At 39.8% G+C, this 22,444-nt stretch overlaps 1 pseudogene; it reads left to right on the top strand.

Annotated features, from left to right (window-relative positions):
- LOC120856581 overlaps window positions 1-16,466 on the top strand; it is a 38,966-nt pseudogene extending 22,500 nt beyond the window's left edge.
- The last annotated feature ends 5,978 nt before the right edge of the window (window positions 16,467-22,444 follow it).

Genomic DNA, 22,444 nt, shown 5'->3' with positions numbered 1-22,444 from the left:
TGCTAATGCGCAGTAGTTTGAACATTCCTTGGCATTGCCTTTCTTTGGGATTGGAATGGAAACTGACCTTTTCCTGTTCTGTGGCCACTGCTGAGTTTTCCAAATTAGCTGGCATATTGAGTGCAGCACTTTCACAGTATCATCTTTCAGGACTTGAAATAGCTCAACTGAAATTCCATCACCTCCACTAGCTTTGTTCGTAGTGATGCTTTCTAAGGCCCACTTGACTTCACACTCCAGGATGTCTGGTTCTAGGTGAGTGATCACACCATCATGATTATCTGGGTTGTGAAGCTCTTTTTGTACAGTTCTTCTGTGTATTCTTGCCAGCTCTTCTTAATATCTTCTGCTTCTGTTAGGTCCATACCATTTCTGTCCTTTATTGAGCCCATCTTTGTATGAAGTGTTCCCTGTTATCTCTAATTTTCATGAAGAGATCTCTAGTCTCTAGATCTTCAGCACTCAGCTTTTTTCACAGTCCAACTCTCACATCCATACATGACCACAGGAAAAACCATAGCCTTGACTAGCCGGACCTTTGTTGGTAAAGTAATGTCTCTGATCACATCAGCAAGGGAGAATGCTGGAACATCTCCTAAAACCATTAAATGCTTCTGCCTAGGACAGGACACACTCATTTTCATTGGCTAAAGAATTTCACCATGGCAAACTGCAAATGAAACCAAGTCATGCCAATCCTCTGTGTGCCTGGTAGGCAGAGAACTGGAAATACTTGGAAGCATCAATCAGTATTTAACTCAACCTTTGCTTAAGATGGATGTCTTGGTGGAATATAGATAGAATTGCAGTGCATTTTTTTCTTTCAGTATAAAAATTGTGATTCACTGTCTTCTATTACCTGGAAAAGGCAATGGCACCCCACTCCAGTACTCTTGCCTGGAAAATCCCATGGACGGAGCCTGGAAGGCTGCAGTCCATGGGGTCGCTGAGGGTTGGACACGACTGAGCGACTTCACTTCACTTTTCCCTTTCATGCATTGGAGAAGGAAATGGCAACTCACTCCAGTGTTCTTGCCTGGAGAATCCCAGGGATGGGGGAGCCTGCTGGGCTGCCTTCTCTGGGGTCGCACAGGGTCGGACACGACTGAAGTAACTCAGCAGCAGCAGCAGCATTCTATTACCAATGTTGTATCTAGAAATTCAGATATTTATTTTTGTCTTTCCACCTACCACTTATTTATCTATTTACCAATACATTTGTATTTCTGTGCTAGTTGAGGTCTACTAAAATGACACAAAGAGAGGATTAGATAGGTAAGAGATTTATCAAAACAGGAAGTGAAGGGCAGGAGAAACTTTGACCACAATGGAGGTATAAGACCTATGAAAGCAGAGTGGTAAAGAAAGAAGTTAAGGCAGGAGCTATCTCTGAGAGCAGTTTCTCCTTTGCTACAAATAGCTGTGAAAAGAAGAGAAGTGAAAAACAAAGGAGAAAAGGAAAGATATAAGCATCTGAATGCAGAGTTCCAAAGAATAGCAAGGAGAGATAAGAAAGCCTTCCTCAGCGATCAATGCAAAGAAATAGAGGAAAACAACAGAATGGGAAAGACTAGAGATCTCTTCAAGAAAACTAGAGATACCAAAGGAACATTTCATGCACAGATGGGCTCGATAAAGGACAATAAATTATATTTATATACTATTTGTTCAGTTTGAAAGACTAGTAAAGTGCCAGAAGAAAATATATGCAAAAGTTTATATCATCTATAGAGTAAAACATTCTAGGCTTGATACCAAAGATAGAGTTATAAAGGAAGTCACTAACAGATATGATTATGTAATGTTTTATTTCCTATAAATCACAAATGACATTAAAAAATAAACTGATATTATGCAAAATTAGTGTCAATGTATATGATATACAAATGTCTAATCTTTATATGTAAATATTTTTGAAAATTAGTAATATTTCAAGATGAAAAGTAAGTAAAGATTTAAACTCAAAAGTTACAAATAAAAAAAAATGGAAACACTCATTAAGTATACAGGAAATGTACAAACTAAAATAATAACAGTTTCACCTAATTTGGTAAAAACTATCTCAGACAGTAAAGCGTTTGCCTGCAATGCGGGAGACCATGGTTCAGTTCCTGGGTTGGGATGATCCCCTGGAGAAGGAAATGGCAATCCACTCCAGCACTCTTGCCTGGAAAATCCCATGGATGGAGGAGCCTGATAGGCTACAGTCCATGGGGTCGCAAAGAGTCGGACACGACTGAGCGACTTCACTTACTTATCTTTATTTGATAAGACTTAGTTTGGGGAGTGGCTCTCGGAATAGTACGTTCTTTATACTTTTACTGTAAGTTTGTATTAAATTTCCTGAGTGGTGAAATCTGAACCTTACAATGCACATCATCCTGACTAGAAAGACCACCTCTCATAATTTACCTTAACAGAAATGCTTTTGTTTATGGATCATGTTCCACTTAAAAGGTGGTGAATTATAATATTTAATTTAGTAAAATAGTAGTTATTAACTCAAGGGAGAGAAACTTAAATAACTATTAATAATATTAGTTGAATAAATAAATTTTGCTACATTTGTGTGTTATGCCAATATAGGCATGAAAATCATATTCCAGGATGATAGTTATTTACAAAAATATTTGTGGGTGAATATTTTGTTAAAGGAACAAAGTTGATAACAAAACAAAGGGTAACAGCTTCCCATATTAAAATAATTATAATCCTATAATCTGCAGAGAAAAATCTGAAAGAACATATTTGAAAATATCCAATTCGGTTTTGTTTGGGTAGTGAAATCATAAGTGATTTTTCATTTTCTTTTTAATTATATTTCTCAGTCTTTTACAACAATCAGTTCAGTTCAGTTCAGTTCAGTCGCTCAGTCATGTCCAACTCTTTGCCACTCCATGAATCGCAGCATGCCAGGCCTCCGTGTCCATCACCATCTCCCAGAGTCAACAATGACAACAACAACAAAAAACAAACACGAGAGAGAGGGAAAAAAAGGTTTTCTAAGTTTGTGTGGTTAAAAAAATGAAATCAAAATAAAAAGGAGTAAAAGAAGAAAATCCAACAGTCCTGGTTGCCATCCAGTATTATATAATCCTGGAGTTCTTCAAAACCACTCAGTTGTATGCTGACAGCTTGAGCAATGTCTGGGATGAAAGTTACAGAACATCTTTGTCCCAGCAAATTGGATGGCTGGGCATACAAATAACTTGGCCTTTGTTTTATTTATTTGCACTGTGACAAGGCAGTTCTCCCTGGTATTATCATTTTGCTTTTCTGTTATAAATTCAAGGCATTTTACTATATACTTAATATACTTTATGGCATCCAGGCAAATAGCTCCCTCCAAGTTGAGTGTTAATATTCCACTTGACCAATAAGGAAACTGAGGCCCAGAGAATTGGAGTAACTTGCACAATGTAATCGACAAGTAAGAAGTAGAGCTAAATTTCAAAAGCTTGTTCTCTATCTCCAGAATTTTTCTTTTTCCTCTACAATTTTTTCCTAAAGAGTGAGTGGGGAAAATATGATTTCGGTGACAGAAAGACATCAATTAAGTGACAATAAATCTTAGTGTGAAACAACTTGTCCCTTTTTCATTAAGTTTTAAACCCAACTACACAGAGAAAAACTGCTTAGTTTTATGAGTCTGTCTATACAAACTTTTCAGAATTTGTTAATTCTCCTTTTTTTAATAATAAAAGGGCAGATCTAATGTTGAGCGCCTCCTTAAAATCTAATAATATTGCTTGATCTCATTGTATTAATTTTACTTTCTATTTAGAACAAAAGACATTGGTTTTTTCCATATATACCTATAATATAAATTTTGTCTTTAAATAATTTAAAATTTTCATAAACATATTTAAATAAAACATTCTATCATTAACAGTATAAGTAAGCCACCAACTATTTTAAAAATTGCCAAGGGTAAATGCAAAGGCTTCTGAAATATTATGTGCTGCCTTTTCTCACCATTTTAGGAATTTGAAGTAGGACACAGTTAACATTTATTAATCCTTATTGTGTCCTAGTAGTTTCTATGATCCCACTTAATTCTCACAGTTGTTTTGTGAGTTTGGTATTGATACACCCAGTTTACAAATTTGGAAATGGAGGTCCTGAATGGTTATGCAACCTAAGGGCATCCAACTAGTAAATGGTGAACTTGAGATTTGAACTCAAAGTCCTGGGTCTTTAAGGACTTAGTTTTAGGCTATGCCATTCATAGAGAGATAGCTAATTTGTGTGCTTTTTGCAATTCTTTTCAAGTGTGAAGTCATGCACATATAGTAAATTCAAGAGAAGTTCAGTTACTGGGACTGTTGTGGGCCAGGGTTGACACTGGTGGCTTTGCAAAGTGGATGTGGCTGATTTAGTCTTCTCTGAAGAACAGGTGGAAGGAGATTCAAGTGCATTCTCAAGCAAACAATTGAAGTACATTCCATACCACTCAGGCTGGCTTCTGAAACACAGCACACAGCATCTTACCACCCTCCTGCTTTATCTCTGCAAATGCTCGGGGCGGGGGGCGCCGCAATATTCTAAGTTTCTATCAACACTTCACACCTTACTGTGAATTAATTTTTGATGATGTTAATTAACATTGATGACAGCAAGTTGAAACAATGGAATGTGATCCAAGATATCATCAAAACACAAACACTACCAAACAGGCAGTGTGAAAGCAGTGAAGCTGAGACTCAAGTATGTGTCCATTTTGATAATCACCAAGTCACTACCCACTTGGCTGTGTAAAGGGCTTTTTACCACAGTTGCTCAAATATCAGGTGCATTCTTTACAAAAGCTCAGGACAGTTGTCTGGCTCATATAAATTTTCTAATACATTTCTTACTGTTGTGTTAGCCATTCCATTGTGTCTGACTCTTTGTGACCCCATGAACTGTAGCCCTCCACTCTTCTCTGTCCTTGGGATTTTCCAGGCAAGAATACTGGCATAGGTTTTCATTCCCTTCTCCAGGGGATCTTCCCAACCCAGGGATCATACTTGGGTCTCCTACATTGCAGGCAGATTCTTTACCATATGAACTACTGGGATAATATTTTTTAAAAAATGAGTGGAGATTTTCAAGACTTTATGAAACACATGGTTAAAATTTCTGACCAAGCTTTCTAGCCTGTGTACTGGTAAAATTCCAGTCAGGGAAACAACCCTCATGGGCCTCTGCTGGCCAAGGCTCCGTGTTTATTGTTGGGAAGATCACTTTCAGCCCCAAGGAGGTCACAGAGTTGACTTGACATGCTTCCTATCCTTTCTGCTCTTTAGCTGGTCGTTGAAGACATTTAAACCTGACACCTCAGATCCTTTCATCCTGAAAACCAGATGTGCTCAGCTGGAGAGAGGAAAGGGCGGAACAGAATCCAAACCCTCCATAGAGAAGAGGGCCAAATGGACAAGCAGCCCAAAGGTTTGTCTTTTCTGCCCGCTCCGTGACCTCTGCCTCCTTCCTATTCCAAAATTGGCTTCAGCTTTCCACCTAAAAAGAAGGCCAGTTCAGTTCAGTTCAGTCGCTCAGTCATGTCCGACTCTTTGCGACCCCATGAATTGCAGCATGCCAGGCCTCCCTGTCCATCAGGTTTTATCAAATCCCCAGTTCTGAGCAGCCCATGAGACCTTGAGGTGTTGGTGTAATATGCTACCACATCTATACCACCCTGGCCCCTGAACTCATCCAAACTTCCTCCATGACTGCCCTAGATTATGAAATAATTTCTTTTCTCTTCCCTTCAAAGATAATTCTCTGCATTCTAATAATGTTTATCAAGCAGGTAACCATCATGGAGACAGTGGCTACCATTGCTTGAGAGGGTTGCTGTCAATGTGATTAATGTAAGCATTTTACACACCTGGTTTCTTCTATCCTCCCCCACTTCCACAGCATGGTCTTCACTAAAGATACCATGAGCTGCCTCCAGTTCCTCTGGGTACCTTACATAGTCTACCTTGTGATCTACCGCAAATCACAGTTACCACTTGGGACTCTGTTTCCTCAACTGTGTAATGTAGATTCTATAATATCTAATGTCTGTTAAGTCCTGTGGGTTTAAACATGCTGAATGAGTTTCCTCCTCCTCTAACTTTGTGTGCTCCTGAGATGAGGGAGGGGGGACAGTGAATGAGATGTTTCCCCTTTTAACTACTTAGCTGGCTCCTGGCACAATTCCTTTTACAAACTTTCTCAGGTGTTTACTATTCCCTCTGATGTTACAGACCTTGACTGTGTCAGATCGAAAAGGGTAGTATACCGTTGGGATCAATATGGTTTTATATTTGCACCAGTGACCTCATGTCACTGACTTGTGTATCCCCATGTCCTTCAAGGTTAATAGTGATATGCCTTATACTTTTTCCATATCTACTCACAGCATCTATCAATATCATATAAGTCAGGGGAAGATGAATGGGAAGTAATATTTATAACATCACAGTTCAGGGAATTAACTCTGAAGACTGTCATCTTAGGTTCATCTTAAATCCTGACTTTGGTACTTACTGGCTGTGTAACCTTGGGCAAGTTGCTTAATCTCTTTGATCTCAATTCTACTTCATAAGTTATTTTGAGGGTTCCCTGGTGGCTCAGGTGGTAAGAAATCTGCCTGCAATGGAGGAGACCAGGGTTTGATCCCTGGGTCAGGAAGATACCCTGGAAAGGGAATAGCTACCCACTCTAGTATTTTTGCCTGGAGAATGCCATGGACAAAGGACCCTGGCAGGCTATAGTCCATAGGATAGTAAAGAGTCATACATGACTGAGAAATTAACACTTTTAGACTTTAGATTATGAGAATTTAGTTAGTTAATATAGGTGCTTAAAATAGTGCCTGGAACATAGTTAAGGGTTATTGAGGTATTAGGAAAGATATACCCATCTGAATGCAGAGTTCCAAATAATAGCAAGGAGAGATAAGAAAGCCTTCCTTAAGTATTCAGTGCAAAGAAATAGAGGAAAACAATAGAATGGAAAAGACTAGATGAGATACCAAGGGAACATTTCATGCAAATATGGGCAAAATAAAGGATAGAAATAGTATGGACCTAAAAGAAGCAGAAGATATTAAGAAGAGGAGGTAAGAATACACAGAAGAACTATATAAAAAATCTTAATGACCCAGATAACCATGATGGTGTTGTTACTAACCTAGAGTCAGACATCCTGGAGAGTGAAGACAAGTGGGACTTAGGAAGCACCACTACAAACAAAGCTAGTGGAGGTGATGGAATTCAAGCTGAGCTATTTCAAGTCCTAAAAAATGATGCTGTGAAAGTGCTGCACTCAATATGCCAGCAAATTGGGAAAACTCAGCAGTGGTCACAGGACTGGAGTCAATTTTCACTCCATTCCCAAAGAAAGGCAATGCCAAAGACTATTCAAACCACCACATAATTGCATTCATTTCACATGCTAGCAAAGTAATGCTCAAAATTCTCCAGGCTAGTCTTCAACAGTCTGTGAACTGAGAACTTCCAGATGTTCAAGCTGGATTTAGAAAAGGCAGAGGAACCAGAGATCAAATTGCCAACAACCACTGGATCATAGAAAAAGGAAGAGAGTTCCAGAGAAACGTCTGCTTCATTGACTACATAAAAGCCTTTGACTGTGGATCACAAGAAACTGGAAAATTCTTCAAAAGATGGAAATGCAAGATCACCTTACCTGCCTCCTGAGAAACCTGTATGCAGGTCAAGAAGCAACAGTTAGAACTGGACATGGAACAATGGACTAGTTCCAAATTGGGAATGGAGTATGTCAAGGCTGTGATTGTCACAAGGCTGTATATTATATGCAGAGTATATCATGTGAAATGCTGGGCTGGGTGAAGCACAAGCTGGAATCAAGACTGCCAGGGGAAATATCAGTAACCTAAGATATGCAGATGACACCACCCTTATGAAAGAAAGTGGAGAGGAACTAAAGAGCCTCTTGATGAAAGTGAAAGAAGAGAGTGAAAAAGCTGGATTAAAACTCAGCATTCAAAAAACTAAGATCATCGCATCTGGTCCCATCACTTCATGGCAAATAAATAGATGGGGAAACAATGGAAACAATGACAGGCTTTATTTTCTTGGGCTCCAAAAATCACTGCAGATGATGACTGCAGCCATGAAATTAAATAATGTTTGCTCCTTGAAAGAAAAGGTATGACAAACATAGACAGTATATTAAAGAGCAGATAATAATTTGCCAACAAAGGTTCATCTTGTCAGAGCTATGGTTTTTCCAGTAGTCACATGTGGATGTGAGAGTTGGACTATAAAGAAGGCTGAGAGTCAAAGAACTGATGCTTTTGAACTGTGGTGTTAGAGAAGACTCTTGAGAGTCTCTTGGACTGCAAGGAGATCCAACCAGTCAATCCTAAAGGAGATTAACCCTGAATATTCATTGGTGGGAGTAACGCTGAAGTTGAAACTCCATTACTTTGGCCACCTGATGGGAAGAGCCGACTCATTAGAAAAGACCCTAATGCTGTGGAAGATTGAAAGCAGGAGGAGTAGGGGATGACAGAGGATGAGATGGTTGAATGGCATCGTTGACTCAATGGAGATGAGTTTTAGCTAACTCCGGCAGATGATGAAGGACAGGGAAGCCAGTTGTGCTGCAGTCCACGGAGCGCAGAGTCATACCCTACTGAGAGACTGAACAGCAACTATTTTTATTTTTAAGAATTTGTTCCTTTCCAAGGATTATGCCAGAAGCACTAGATAATAATAATAAAATCATAATAGATACTAATTATTGTATACTTGCTAGATGCTTTCATTCATACAATATGCTGTTCAGTTGCTCAGTCATGTCTGATTCTTTGTGATCCTATGGACTGAAGCCCACCAGGCTTCCCTGTCCATCACCATTTCCTGGAGTTTGCTCAAACTATTGTCCATCAAGTTGGTGATGCCATCCAACCATCTCATCCTCTGTCGTCCCCTTGTCCTCCTGCCTTCAATCTTTCCCAGCATCAGGGTCTTGCCCAGTGAATCCGTTCTTCACTTCTGGTGGGCAAATTATTAGAGCTTCAGCTTCAGCATCAGTCCTTCCACTGAATATTCAAGACTAATTTCCTTTAGGATTGACTGGTTTGATCTCCTAGTAGTCTAAGGGACTCTCAAGAGTCTTCACCAATACTGATTCTCAATTCTTAACAGTAATGTGTTTCATTTTACAGATGATAAAATTATATTCTCAAATATGAGAAATAATAGTTTTCTGAAATAGACTAACAGACATAGAAAGCAAACTTTGATTACCAAAAAAGATAGTGGGGTGGGGAGAGATATATTAGGAGTTTGGGGACTACTATATATAAAATAGGTAAACAGGAAGGACCTATTGTATAGTGCAGGGAACAATACTTAAAATCTTATAATAACCACAACTATAATGGAAAATAATCTGAAAAATTATATATATATATAACTGAATCACTTTGCTGTACACTTGAAACTGACACACTATAATTTAACTAACCTCAATAAAAAATAAAATAAAGAATATGTTTAAAAACCAAGGCTGAGACCCAGAACATTTGAGTCCAAAGCTCATACTGTTTCCATCATATCTACCACACCATAACTATTTCTCATCTAATTGTTTTTAATTAATATAATTACATTCTGTTGAGACATGCATAGAAGATGAAGCTCACAGCCTCGTGTTCTCCCCTGTGCTGAGCATCCACTGAGAGAATGTTTGTCTGTAGCTTCTGCATTCAACATCCCTTCCTCTCTCCCCTTCACATACCATAGTTATAATGCCATCCCTTTTCTTCCACTCAAAAAAGCATTCTATAAAGTACATAGAGAGGTATTTTTATAGAGTTAATCTGACTCCATCTTGATATATTATCTAAGTGATAGCCTTCCACACTTCTCTCACTTCCAGGGTCATCTTCTTCAGAGTACTACTTAGCTTATTATTCTGGATGGTCTCCCACATTTGGTCTCCCACCACTGGAAGCCCCTGCTCATTTGGAAGTAGTCCTCACCTGAAACTCCTGGACCACACTTCCCCCTGAGATGGTGCTGTACCCCCTATATAAGCAGCAGTGTAGGCAGAAAAACCATGCCCCCCGGTGCAGCCCCTTACCTCTGTTCTCCATTACACCACTTCAAATGGCCTTAGTAAAGTTTGAGAAGTTCTCTGAACAAAATTCAGAATATGGTAAAATGAAGCAGGGAAGATAGGCAAAAGATAAAAGATACCAATAGCAGACACCACCATGTTCCAACAGGACTATCAGAATGTGCCTGATAGATATCTAAGAAATGAGACATTTCTACAGTCTATCTCTCCTTTAGTGAGTCCTGCTTACTCTTGCAAAGACCTGGCAGAATCTTCTTTACTTTTAGATCTAATTCTCAGACAGCACTGTGAGGGAGGTATGATGAGCATCCAAAATCCTCAGACTTGGGATTTCCTGGGTGGTCCAATGGTTGGGACTGTGTACTTCTGCTGCAGGGGGTGCAGGTTTGATCCCTGGTCAGGGGACTAGGATCCTGCATGCCACATGGTATATCCTAAAGTTAAAAAAAAAAAAAATCTTCAGGCTGAACTAACACCTAAGGGTAGAAGAATAGAGGTTGTTCTTCCAGTATTATTATTTTTTTTAATTAAATTTTATTGGAGTATAGTTGCTTGAAATTAAAAGATGCTTACTCCTTGGAAGGAAAGTTATGACCAACCTAGACAGCATATTAAAAAGCAGAGACATTACTTTGTCAACAGAGGTCTGTCTAGTCAAGGCTATGGTTTTTCCAGTAGTCATGTATGGATGTGAGAGTTGGACTATAAAGAAGGCTGAGCGCCAAAGAATTGATGCTTTTGAACTGTGGTGTTGAAGACTCTTGAGAGTCTCTTGGACTGCAAGGAGATCCAACCAGTCCATCCTAAAGGAGATCAGTCCTGGGTGTTCATTGGAAGGACTGATTTTGAAGCTGAAATCCCAATACTTTGGCCACCTGATGCGAAAACCTGACTCACTTGAAAAGACCCTGATGCTTGGAAAGATTGAGGGCAGGAGGAGAAGGGGACAACAGAGGATGAGCATCTGGCATCATCAACTCAATGGACGTGTGTTTGGGTAGACTCTGGCAGTTGGTGATGGACAGGGAGCCCTGGCATGCTGTGGTTCATGGGGTCGCAAAGAGTTGGACACGATTGAGCGACTGAACTGAACTGAGTTGCTTGACAATGTTTTGTTAATTTCTACTGTACAGCAAAATGAATCAGCCATACATATAATCCCTCCCTTTTTTAACTCCCTGGTTGGGAAGGTCTCCTGGAGGAGGATATGGCAATCTACTCCTAAATTCTTGCCTGAAGAACCCCATAGACAGAAGAGCCTGGTGGGCTATAGTCCATGTGGTCCCAAAAAGTTGGACATGAATGAACAACTAAGCATGCACCATTCAGTAGCATTCCTTTTATTTTTATTATAATTTTTTTGAGTTGTGAGTTAAGTTTTATTTGGAGCAAAATGAGGACTGAAGCCCAGGAGACAGCATCTCAGATAGTTCTGAGAGACTGCTCCAAAGTGGCAGTGGGGGAAAGTAAATATATAAGGTTTTGTTGAAGGGGGAGTTCAATACCATGAAGCACTCGTTTTACAAAAGGTTTTTGTTAGTCATGAGGATCTGATAACACCATGAAGGGATTTAGTGCTTCTGTAGATAGGAAGAGATGCAAGGACAGAGATCCTAAAATCTGTTCCTAAAAACATCACTTCATGGGAAATAGATGGGGAAACAGTAGGACAGTGTCAGACTTTATTTTTGGGGGCTCCAAAATCACTGCAGATGGTGACTGTAGTCATGAAATTAAAAGACACTTACTCCTTGGAAGAAAAGTTATGACCAACCTAGATAGTATATTCAAAAGCAGAGACATTACTTTGCCAACTAAGGTCCGTCTAGTCAAGGCTATGGTTTTTCCTGTGGTCATGTATGGATGTGAGAGTTGGACTGTGAAGAAGGCTGAGCGCTGAAGAATTGATGCTTTTGAACTGTGGTGGTGGAGAAGACTCTTGAGGGTCCCTTGGACTGCAAGGAGATCCAACCAATCCATTCTGAAGGAGATCAACCCTGAGATTTCTTTGGAAGGAATGATGCTAAAGCTGAAGCTCCAGTACTTTGGACACCTCATGAGAAGAGTTGACTCATTGGAAAAGACTCTGATGCTGGGAGAGATTGGGGGCAGGAGGAGAAGGGGACGACCCAGGATCAGATGGCTGGATGGCATCACGGACTCGATGGACATGAGTCTGGGTGAACTCCGGGAGATGGTGATGGACAGGGAGGCCTGGCGTGCTGTGATTCATGGGGTCACAAAGAGGTGGACACGACTGAGCGGCTGAACTGAACTGAACTGAAAAACATCCAACTATGTAAAGACCTGTCCCACCAGATTCCCTGGAGCACAGAGCGCCTCACTCCATCCTAAACTCCCTCAGAGGGTGTTGAAAGTCAACAGCTATAGCAACATGGGGTTCAATCTCCATAGAGGCAGATGGCAAACGGCTTTGTTGTTCAGTCATTGGCAATGCTCTTGGTAAGTGCCAATTTGTAGTTGACACTGCCCCCTTTTAGTCATAAATCTGACCATACTTTGGGGGGCATTTCATGACCATTTTGTCCAGTGTTGCTGGGAAGGCTTATTCCCAGTTCTGAAGAAGGTTTTTGTTGATAAGACACTCAATGTGCTATTACTGGACTAAGGTCTTAATAGTCAGAGATCTCTGGACACCTGTCTTCTAGTTATGGTCTAGGAAAGTAGTCTCTCTCGTTGCATCTTTTCATACCTGGAGCTACACTGTTATAATCATTGACTGTATATCGAGCTATACATTTAATCAACTGCTTCAAGTCTAGTTATCATTTCCATTGGAGGCTCAGTCATTAACTTGGTAATACAAGAAATAATCTTGTGAAACAAGGAAAATACAAATGATATAGTTAATAACATTAGTGGAATTAAAAGTAAATATTTTAGCCATGAGTCTCCCACACCAGTTTTTTTTTTTTTTCTTTCCTTTTTTAAGATCATCAAGACTAGGGAATGAATCACTTAAAGCAGAAATCTCATTTTTCATGTGGTTCAAATGTGTCACGTTAAAGGATTCATCAGGTATGAAAATACAGCATTCAGTTTAAATTGTAGTGCAGATATCTCCCCAAAATGCTGTAAGGTGTCAAGGGCCTTACAGTTGTGTAGCACTGCCTTTCTTATCATAGAGACAGAATTCAATAGGCGAATAGTCCAGTTACATATCATTTAAAGCTTATGAAAGTTGTTAAGGCTTAGGTATGGTCAATTACATCCTTCAAGCCCACTGAAGGCAGGCGCACACACACACACATGCACACAAACTGCTACTGACCACTCATCGAAAATAAATTTCCTAGGAGGTATCCAATCAGAGTGAGCCCTAGAGGACAGAAATCCACCTAGAGAACAGGTAACCTAGAAGTACTAGGCACAGGTAATTGGCCAAAACCCAACAATTGGATTGAGTTTTAAACTAGCATAGAATCATGTCCATAATAGAAAACATGTGACTGATAGGCATAGGTCCAAGGAATCAAGAAAACATTATAAATGTTCATAAAATTCAGATCAGCATCTTAGGCAAGCTGTCTACTTCTGAGGCCATCTTCTTCTCATTCTGGTGCAGTGTCGTTTCCTCTGTTTGAGCACTGTTTTAAGGTGAGTTTCAGGTCAGCAGGCCTCTCTATAGACCAGTCCAGCTTAGGATTCTTTTAAAAATAAGTTGTTCCCTCTTGCCAAACTTCACCAACATGGTGTTCAGGCACTTCATAGAGGTTGGCTGGGTGACCTATGCCTCCTTGGAGTCTTATGCCTGGAAGCTGTTGTGATTGTAAGATGTTGTAAGCTGTTGTGATTGTAAGATGTTGTGTTGTAAGATAAGTTGTTGTTAGAACACGACTTTGGTGGGTGGACTTTGTACTCAAGTATGGAGCAAGGAGAGATAACAAAGCCTTCCTCAGCAATCAATGCAAAGAAATAGAGGAAAACAACAGAATGGGAAAAACTAGAGATCTCATCAAGAAAATTAGAGACACCAAGGCAATATTTCATGCAAAGATGGGCTCGATAAAGGACAGAAATGGTATGGACCTCACAGAAGCAGAAGATATTAGGAAGAGGTGGCAAGAATACACAGAAGAACTGTACAAAAAATATCTTCATAACCCAGATAATCACGATGGTGTGATCACTTACCTAGAGCCAGACATCCTGGAATGTGAAGTCAAGTGGACCTTAGAAATGTTTGGGAATGCATGTACACCCGTGGTGGATTCATGTCAATGTATGGCAAAACCAATACAGAATTGTAAAGTAAAATTAAAAATAAATAAATTATAAATAAATAAATAAAAATAGGTTAATAACCTGCAAAAAAAAAAAAAAAAGAAAGAAAGAAAGAAAGAAAAAGAAAAGAAAGCATCACTATGAACAAAGCTAGTGGAGATGATGGAATTTCAGTTGAGCTATTTCAAATCCTGATAGATGATGCTGTGAAAGTGCCACACTCAATATGCCAGCTAATTTGGAAAACTCAGCAGTGGCCACAAGACTGGAAAAGGTCAGTTTCCATGCCAATCCCAAAGAAAGGCAATGCCAAAGAATGCTCAAACTACCACACAATTGCACTCATCTCACACACCAGTAAAGTAATACTCAACAGTTTCCAAGCTAGGCTTCAGCAATACATGAACCGTGAACTTCCAGATGTTCAAGCTGGTTTTAGAAAAGACAGAGGAACCAGAGATCAAATTGCCAACATCTGCTGGATCATCAAAAAAGCAAGAGGGTTCCAGAAAAACATTTATTTCTGCTTTATTGACAATGCCAAAGCCTTTGACTGTGTAGATCACAATAAACTGTGAAAAATTCTGAAAGAGATGGGAATACCAGACCAGCTGAGCTGCCGCTTGAGAAACCTATATGCAGGTCAGGAAGCAACAGTTAGAAATGGACATGGAACAACAGACTAGTTCCAAATAGGAAAAGGAGTACGTCAAGGCTGTATATTGTCACCCTGCTTATTTAACTTCTATGCAGAGTACATCATGACAAATGCTGGGCTGGAAGAAACACAAGCTGGAATCAAGATTGCCGGGAGAAATATTAATCACCTCAGATATGCAGATGATACCACCCTTATGGCAGAAAGTGAAGAGGAACTCAAAAACCTCTTGATGAAAGTGAAAGAAGAGACTGAAAAAGTTGGCTTAAAGCTCAACATTCAGAAAACGAAGATCATGGCATCTGGCCCCACCACTTCATGGGAGATAGATGGGGAAACAGTGGAAACAGGGTCAGACTTTATTTTGGGGGGCTCCAAAATCACTGCTGATGGTGATTGCAGCCATGAAATTAAAAGATGCTTACTCCTTGGAAGGAAACTTATGACCAACCTAGATGGTATATTCAAAAGTAGAGACATTACTTTGCCAACAAAGGTCCGTCTAATCAAGGCTATGGTTTTTCCAGTGGTCATGTATGGATGTGAGAGTTGGACTGTGAAGAAGGCTGAGAGCCGATGAATTGATGCTTTTGAACTGTGATGTTGGAGAAGGCTCTTAAGAGTCCCTTGGACTGCAAGGAGATCCAACCAGTCCACTAAAGGAGATTGGTCCTGGGTGTTCTTTGGAAGAACTGATATTAAAGCTGAAACTTCAATACTTTGGCCACCTCATGAGAAGAGTTGACTCATTGGAAAAGACTCTGATGCTGGGAGGGATTGGGGGTAGGAGGAGAAGTCGACAGAGGATGAGATGGCTGGATGGCATCACCGACTCGATGGACATGAGTTTGGGTGAACTCTGGGAGTTGGTGATGGACAGGGAGGCCTGGTGTGCTGCAATCCATAGGGTCGCAAAGAGTCGGACATGACTGTGTGACTGAAATGAATTGAACTGAACTGATGGAGACAGGCTATGCCTTTCAAATGCATGCAGCTCACTGACTTCATCTTCAAGTTCCCACACAGTGCTCACCATAGGTATGTTGGAAAAGCCCGGTAGAAGGCAGATATCCCTGCAAAGTGAGTGGCCACAAGGTGGGTCAAGAACATTGAAGCCAAAAAAGAAATCCAAGATGGCAGATTTCAATTGTTAAAAAGTCACAAAGGCAAGACTCATCAAGCTTGGAGTTAAGAAACTTGAAAAGACAGCTCTCCTGAAAGCTTCTCACAAGAAAGCACTTACTGCTAAGGGGACAGCTGCAGAAGCTGTTGCCACTGCCAATGTTCCAGCGGGGGAAAAAATGAAAAGATGACCACTGTGGGTAAGGAGGCATCAGCCCAAGAGGTTCCTGCCCAGAAAGCTGCAGGTCAGAATGTAGCACCTTCTCCAAAAGCTCAGAAGGGTCAGAAAACTCCAGCCCAGAAAGCACCTGCTCCAAAGGCATCTGGCAAGAAAACATGAGAACATGAGCCAATTTTAAAGAGAATAAAGGTGATTTTTGACATGCTGGCAAATTAAAATAAATAAGTGGTTCACACTCTTTTGTACTGAGGCATCATTAGCCAACCCCTTGTGGTACACCCTGACTGAATTACATTGGGATGTTGTGATATGGTGGCTGAGATCTGACTTCTTGGACACAAACTAGGGATTCAGGCACTTGATTTCTTTTCTAGGTCTTGTTGTCTATGTTTGTGTGTCCTTCTGGAAGAATGAAATGTTTGCCGTTTTCTCAAATTTTTACTTAAGTTTTATTCTAGATCACTTTAGAAAAAAAATGGTGCTTTCTCTTGGTTCTTTAATGCACTCACCATGCGAACAATTATAAGGGCTGCATGAAAAGTTACCTGAACATGTCTCCTTCACCACAGGCTTCTAATCTAAGACTTAGAGACCATTCATTCTTTTATCTTTGTGACCCTAAGGAAGAAAGAGAATCATCTTCAAGTTGTTTCCTTAGAGCTGTACTTTGAAGACCTGCTAATTGAAAGCAATATCTCATTCACATTTGCCTTGGAAAATTTTAAAGCAGATTATTTCCATCCCTTCTGTTCTATGGAACAGCACTCGCTTTTGTGTTTCATGTGCAAATCTGTGGGTTCTTTTGGTTGTTTTGTCCTTGTGGCTACTCTATATAATTAGAGAATTTCTGAGTTTGCAAAAAGCATATGAGTTGTCTAATCTAGTCTCTATACATTAGCAATATCCTCTGCTACTGTTGGAGAACTTACTACTTTTGTGACAGTGTAGTCTATTGTTGGGTGATACTTAAGGCTTTAAAAGTTCTTAGTCTATAGTGATAAGAAGACTGCTTTCCTAGAACTTCTATTCTGGATCCTATTTTCGACCTTGAGACATCATCATAGAAATCTACTCAATCAAACCATAGTATTTTTCTCTAAATGTGTGAGATACTGATTTTATTGATCTCACTAGAAAGCTCATCACTTCATGGCAAATAGGTGGGAAAACAGTGGCTGACTTAATTTTGGGGGGTTCCAAAATCACCGCAGATGGTGATTGCAGCAATGAAATTAAAAGACACTTACTCCTTGGAAGGAAAGTTATGACCAACCTAGACAGCATATTCAAAAGCAGAGACATTACTTTGCCAACAAAGGTCCGTCTAGTCAAGGCTATGGTTTTACCAGTGGTCATGTATGGATGTGAGAATTGGATTATAAAGAAAGCTGAGTACCAAAGAATTGATGCTTTTGAACTGTGGCGTTGGAGAAGACTCTTGAGAGTCCCTTGGACTGCAAGGAGATCCAACCAGTTCATCCTAAAGGAGATCAGTCCTGGGTGTTCATTGGAAGGACTGATTTTGAAGCTGAAATCCCAATACTTTGGCCACCTAATGCAAAGAGCTGACTCATTTGAAAAGACCCTGACACTGGGAAAGATTGAGGGCAGGAGGAGAAGGGGACAACAGAGGATGAGATGGTTGGATGGCATCACTGACTCAATAGACATGGATTTGGGTGGACTCTCGTAGCTGGTGATGGACAGGGAGGCTTGGCGTGCTGAGATTCATGGGGTCACAAAGAGTCCGACATGACTGAGCAACTGAACTGAACTGAACTGAGAATGACTTATCCGTATACAGAGCCATAATATGCAATTAACTAATTTATTAATAATTCTCCAAAGCTTCCATATACCTTACAAGCTTTGGAGAATTATTAATAAATTAGTTAATTGCATATTATGGCTCTGTATACGGATAAGTATACATAACTGTTTCCCTTTTATGGGTGAGCAAACATGTTGAGATTTAGCTATCCTATGAATATATGTTTATAACATATTGATGTTTTTGAACTGTGATGTTGGAGAAGACACCTGAGAGTCCCTTGCACTGCAAGGAGATCAAACCAGTCAACCCTAATGGAAATCAGTCATGAATATTCATTGGAAGGAGTGATGCTGAAGCTGATGGTCCAATACTTTGGCCACCTGATATGAAGAGCTGACTCATTGGAAAAGACCCTGATGCTGGGAAAGATTGCAGGCAGGATGAGAAGGGAAAGGCAAAGGATGAGATGGTTGGATGGCATTATTGACTCTATGGACATGTGTTTGAACAAGCTCTGGGAGTTGGTGATGAACAGGGAAGCCTGGCGTGCTGCAGTGCATGGGGTTGCAAAGAGTCAGACACAACTGAGTAACTGAACTAATCTGAATGTGAAGGCATGGTGATAAGAGGGTATAGAATGTTAATAGGTAACAAACATGGTCTCTTATCTGTGTAGAGATTGCAGCCTAGTCAAAACTCAAAAGAAGTATGTCTACATGTATAGACAAGTGCTAGAAAAATAAAAAGGGTGAAGTGCCCCAAGAGAGTTTCCAGGGTTTGGGAGCAATGGCTGCAAGCTGAGCGTTCAGCAAAAGGAAGTTCTCTTTTAAAATACATTCAAGAGTGACATGAGAGACAGGGGAAGTATGAGTCAAAGACTCACCTGAAGAGTTAGACCTGCAAGTAGGAAGATCCAGGGTGAAAGAGTTTCATGTGGTGAAGGAACTTCAGGAAGGCCAAAGTGAAAGAGCCCAGTGATCAGAGAGGAGAGTTGGACAAGAAAAGTTTAGAGTAGTAGGCATGTAGAGTATGTTGTTGTTCAGGCACTAAGTCACATTTGACTCTTTGCAACCCCATGGACTGCAGCATGCCATGCTCCTCTGTCCTCCACTTTCTCATGGAGATAAATAAATCCAAATTCATGTCCATTGGATCAGTGATTCTATGTAGAATATTATTAGGTATTTAAGTCAATGTTTATTTTAAGCCAATGGAAATAGAGTTTTATGCAGGGTAATGACATGATCTGATATACATTTTGAAAGAAATCTGTCTTGCTACACTGTGTAGTATGGATTAGGGTGGGCAGTGAATAATGATTGGAAGGAGAAAATTTATGAAGCAAGTGCAGCAATGAAGAAAAGAGATAATAGCAGATACAACGACGTTGAAAATGGAAATGGAGAAAAGTTAATGAATAAAAGTGTTATTTGCGATGTAAATTATATGCAGTTTGATAATGAATTAGAGATGAGTAAATGAGAAGTGAAGGCTGAATCCTAAGTTTCTGGCCTAAGCAGCTTCTTCAATTAAGTCACTTATTGTAATGGAGGAAGACCAGAGTGGGAACAGATGTTAAGGATGAAGGCAAGATTTTAGCTTTTCAGAATGCAAACATTTCTTTTCAAAAGTATAGTTAATTTACAATATTGTATTAGTTTCCGATGTATAGCAAAGTGATTGTTATACATTTTTTTTTCAGATTCTTTTCATTATAGGTTATTGCTGTACCTATTTCATATATAGTGGTGTGTATCTGTTAATCCCTTCCTGCTAATTTATCTCCCCATTTTCCTTTGGAAACCATAAATATGCATTTTATAGAATACCTAACTTTTTAATGAAATCTATTTTTAATGAAATCCATCCATCTAGACCCAGATGAATTTGCAACTCATTGATTTGTTCATTTTGACAAATATTTTTGAGCAACTTCTTAGTTCTGAAAACTATGTTCGCCAATGGAAACAGAATATATAAGATAGGACTCTTGTGTATAAGAGGCTCACATCCAGTTTGGAGGAAAAAATGGTAAATCAGTGATTAGCATTTTAAATGTTGTGATAAAGATATACAGAAGGTGCCTTGGACATGGAGAACATAGGTAACCCTAACATAGGTAAAGGAATATGTATTTTTTACCATTATGACTACCCAGTTTGGGGCTATCATGAATGTCTAAACAGGAGAGGCCTGGAAACATGTATCTTTGATATTTCAGTTCAGTTCAGTCTCTCAGTCATGTCCACCTCTGCGACCCCATGAATCGCAGCACGCCAGGCCTCCCTGTCCATCACCAACTCCCGGAGTTCACTCAGACTCACGTCCATCGAGTCAGTGATGCCATCCAGCCATCTCATCCTCGGTCGTCCCCTTCTCCTCCTGCCCCCAATCCCTCCCAGCATCAGACTCTTTTCCAGTGAGTCAACTCTTCTCATGAGGTGGCCAAAGTACTGGAGTTTCAGCTTTAGCATCATTCCTTCCAAAGAAATCCCAGGGCTGATCTCCTTCAGAATGGACTGGTTGGATCTCCTTGCAGTCCAAGGGACTTTCAAGAGTCTTCTCCACCACCACAGTTTAAAAGCATCAATTCATCGGCGCTCAGCCTTCTTCACAGTCCAACTCTCACATCCATACATGACCACAGGAAAAACCATAGCCTTGACTAGACGGACTTTAGTTGGCAAAGTAATGTCTCTGCTTTTGAATATACTATCTAGGTTGGGCATAACTTTTTTTCCAAGGAGCAAGTGTCTTTTAATTTCAGAGCTGCAATCACCATCTGCAGTGATTTTGGAGCCCCCAAAAATAAAGTCTGACACTGTTTCCACTGTTTCCCCATCTATTTGCCATGAAGTGATGGGACTTTGCTATGAAGTGATGGGACCGGATGCCATGATCTTCGTTTTCTGGATGTTGAGCTTTAAGCCAACTTTTTCACTCTCCTCTTTCATTTTCATCAAGAGGCATTTTAGTTCCTCTTCACTTTCTGCCATAAGGGTGGTGTCATCTGCATATCTGAGGTTATTGATATTTTTCCCGGCAATCTTGATTCCAGCTTGTGTTTCTTCCAGTCCAGCATTTCTCTGATATTTAAAAGTAATTATTCTAGTGTTGCTGGTCAGCACTAATAAAAATAATTTGATAGCAATAAATCAAGCCATTATTTTTGCCATCCATTTTTTGGCAAGAGTTATTGTGGTAGGAGGATATCACATGAGATTTGAAGTAGATGACCAGAACTGCCTCTTGCTAGGTGTACCATCTGAACAAGACATATAATTGCTTGAACCTTATTTTTGTCTTCTGTCGAGTGGGTGGGACCATGGTATTGCTGCTGATAGAGGATTGCAATGTCCTAAAAATGGGGGTCAAAATCACCATCATTCTTTCCTTACACAGCTGTTTTGTGAATCCTTAAATTTTAAATGTAATATTAATACTTATGAATCATTTCAATTGATGTGCCATGAGTAGTTAGTGAAGGCTTGGTGTTTGGTTGAAAGAGTAAATGCCTTTGATTCGAGGTTTTAACCCTGATTTCAGCCTCTCAAACTGTATGTCTTTAGACAGGTACCTAATTTCTCTAGTTTAATTTCTATTGCATGTTATGAAAATACTAATTTTACTAGATTATGAAGTTTAAAAAGTAGTCAATATATGTTTAGGGAACCCTCTTTCCTGATTAAATCCTCTTTCTGATTAATATCTTTTTCAATCTAATAGAGAGATATAGGGAGTGTGTTTTAAACAATTTTTATGAAAGAACATTTATTGGGCTATAAAAAAAGCAATGTTAACATTTTTACCCACTTGTTGGGACATAGCGTTCTACAATTTCTTTTTATGGGTAAGCTTGTTTTCCTTCATCTTTTTTTTTTTCCTCTCCTTCACTCAAAGCCAGCTCAAATATGGTAACAGTAAATCATTCCGATTGGGTTAATACATGTTGCTATAGGTGTAGGTACCTCTCAGTCTCTTTGCTCATCTCTGAGACAGAGAAGGAATTAGCCAGACCTTCATTAGAATCCTTGCTGTGCACATTAAACCCTTGAGTACCTGTAATATGATCTCTATTTTCCTTACCTTTCAAAGCTCTGGCTCCAGAGAAACCACAACTCTGTTGGTTTTTGTGGAACAGACCACAATGATGTTTTTTAACTTTGCTTAATTTTCCTTCCATCTGTTTTTCCTTCAAAAGGCACTTGTTGCTTTTCCCTCTCCCTTTGCTGAATGCCAAGTTTGGTAGGCTTCTTTCCTTATTCAGTTGGGCCAAAGTCCTTCCTCTGCTTGTGCTTTGACCCATGTTATAGACTCATCTTCCTGGACTCCAGGCCATGATTCTCTCAGGATCACTGAAGTT

This window comes from Oryx dammah, unplaced genomic scaffold (genome assembly GCF_014754425.2).
Source record: "Oryx dammah isolate SB20612 unplaced genomic scaffold, SCBI_Odam_1.1 HiC_scaffold_28, whole genome shotgun sequence".
Taxonomy (NCBI): Eukaryota; Metazoa; Chordata; class Mammalia; order Artiodactyla; family Bovidae; genus Oryx; species Oryx dammah.
The sequence above is the reverse complement of the archived record's forward strand: the minus strand, read 5'-3'. Positions and strand labels throughout refer to the sequence as shown.